The sequence below is a fragment of the Dasypus novemcinctus genome, chromosome 25, assembly GCF_030445035.2.
Source record: "Dasypus novemcinctus isolate mDasNov1 chromosome 25, mDasNov1.1.hap2, whole genome shotgun sequence".
NCBI lineage: Eukaryota > Metazoa > Chordata > Mammalia > Cingulata > Dasypodidae > Dasypus > Dasypus novemcinctus.
Genome location: NC_080697.1, coordinates 58,152,420 through 58,155,183, shown reverse-complemented (window position 1 = coordinate 58,155,183; position 2,764 = coordinate 58,152,420).

Here is a 2,764-nt window from a genome sequence, read left to right as displayed (position 1 = left end):
TTAGATTTATGAACACAAAGCAATGACCATTATCCCAAACAAATTGTCCCCAGTATAGCTGTACCCAAAAGTGTCATGAAGATGTTGAAAGTCTGTGGATTTCTCCCACTCTCATCCGCCTGGGATTTTGTTCCTGCAATCATTCTCTCTTTCATGCACCATCAATTTCCTCCCCACTTACTTGCTCTTAACAGCATCAAAGTATGCTCTAGTAAATAGCAGCTTAAATGCAACTTCCTCTCTTACATGCAATCACAACAACACAACTTCCCAAATAAACCATCTGTCTATCCTCTCTTCACCCCCTACCTCACTGCTCCTTCTCTCCCAGGCCTAGTGCTCTCAGGCTTTTGTCTGCTCCAGGCCCTCAAAGACTTGTCAATCATCCCCCCACACTACTGAAGTCTAATGTCATTCCTCAACGTTCATATTTCTCCACTTCTCAGCTGTAATGTGTCTAATGGGTCATTCCATCCTTCCTGGCTCCTGCTCAAAAACATGAAATCCTTCTTTGGGTTTAGTGAGGCAAATTGCCCAGAAGGAGACTTCTTTCACTCAACTCCATGCTACCTGATATAATAGCTACTGTCGGGCAGAATTTTGGGTTTTGTCAGCTCATATATAAACAAGCAGCCAACCAACAGTCTGCCTTTAGGAAAAGGCTGCCCCTATTGCAGACAATATACCAAGGGAGGTAGGGCCACAGCACTCTGAGCAGATAAACTGAGCTAAAGACTCTGCTCAGAGAAGCAAAGGCTCCAGAGGATTCCCAGAACAAGGAAGAACAGCTATCAAATTGCTTGCTTAGTGGGTCTTGGGAAGTTCAGGTAAATAGATCATAATAAAATATTTTCTCCCTGATCTTTGCCCAACCTCAGGTTGATTTACCCTTCACTTAATTCCTCTTTAACTCCAGACTATTTCACTTGAGGCATGAAAACGACATTGTGCTGACCCCTACACTCAAGCATGAGCACGCCCTCCCCCTCACCTTGTGAAACATGGGGATCGCCCTTTTCTATGACCCTAACAATGTGTTGGAGTCTCATCTCTTTAGGGAAGGGTTCTAGTCCAGGACTCAGCTATTCAATAACTTATGAGGAAGAAGGGCTATCATTACTTATTGTTATCATCATTAACTCAACAATAAATGCAAATATCATGTGAGAGAGATGTGTGATAAATGGAGCTGTTAGACCAGAGAGCCATCAAAATGACACCGATGGCAACAAATCAATCAGCTTTCCCAGTGACCTCTACACCTGAGTTCTATCTCCAGAGGCTAATTCTCCTAACAGACCAGTATAAACATGGACATAGGATGCTTCCATTCTCCAGAGACAGTGCTAGGCATCCACTACTTCCCGACCTGGGCTCTGTCATTTTGCAAACTCAGCATTCCCTCATTTTTCCTTCAGGTACTGGAGACCCTAACTGTTCTCAGTACTTCTTTCTCTGTATTTTAGTTTCTCCCTGTAGTGATTTCTCTGCTTTATTTCTGCCTTCTGATTCCTGCCCTTGCCAACATCTGATGATTCTTCCTGTACTGTTCAAGTGAAAAGAACCCACAGAAGTGGATTGCAAATGTTCATTCAATCAATATGTACTATTTTCTGCCCTATTGGATAAATATTGTGCATCATGTCATCTCCTAAGCAACTGTTAGACCAATGACACAGATGGCAACCTGAACAAAAATGCTGATCCCTGCTGCAGACAATGTGACCAAGGAGATAGTGGAAAATAGTTTCAAACATTTAAAGTGAGCTGGAGCTCTATGCAGAGGAGCTGTGCTCTAGGAAGGCAATTCTGAGCTCACCTGCCAGTGGGAATTAAACCTATCAAATACATTATGGGATGGTTCCAGGGCAACTCATATAAATTGGGATATGATTAAAAAGTTTTACCTTAGATATTTGTTCAGCCTAAGGCTGACTCGCTCCTAATCCCAAATCTGGATTCATTTTAAAGATGTGTGCCATTGTTCTCACTTCTTTAAATGAAGAAAGAACCTCCTACTCCCATCACCTGGAGCATTAATTCCAATCAGCTGACACGTCTACCAAATCAAGGTTTCATCCTCTTGGGAAAGCTTTGTACCAGGGAAAATTTCAGAGATATCAGTCACATCCAAATCAAGCAGTGGTTTTAGTATTCCTCACAATTCTGTATGGAACCAGTGCTTTTTGTTGAGGAGGAGGAAGGATAGTACAAGAGCTTTTCAGGTAGGTGGGAATAAGAATGGTTCATTTTCTACCAGTGCAGACACCAGGCAAATAGACCCCTGTAATCAATAGACTCACTGTATCAGTAGACTCACTGTATCAGACACCTATCAAAGCAACTGCCCATGAAATCCCCAGGAAGATTTCACATGATTAGTTCATCCACCCTGCCTGCCTTTGTTCCAGGGAATTACAGGATGTACAGTGACAGCTTATCAAATGATATTTCATTGGTCTACCTGCAAATACACAGATTAAAAACAGGGATCCCTTCACTTCTAAGAGATACATGGGTTGCTATGGCCCCTCAGGGACCCTCATCACCAGAGGCCTCATATCCATGCAGATCCTCATCATCCTCAATGTAAATGGATTAAACTGCCTAGTTAAATGGCAGTGATTTCCAGAATGGATAAAGAATCATGACCCATTCTTATACACTTTATGAGAAACTAACCACATAAACGGAAGACTCAAGTATGTTGAAAGTGAATGGATGCAAAAACCCTGAAAATAGTAACTGAAAGAGTGCTGTGTAG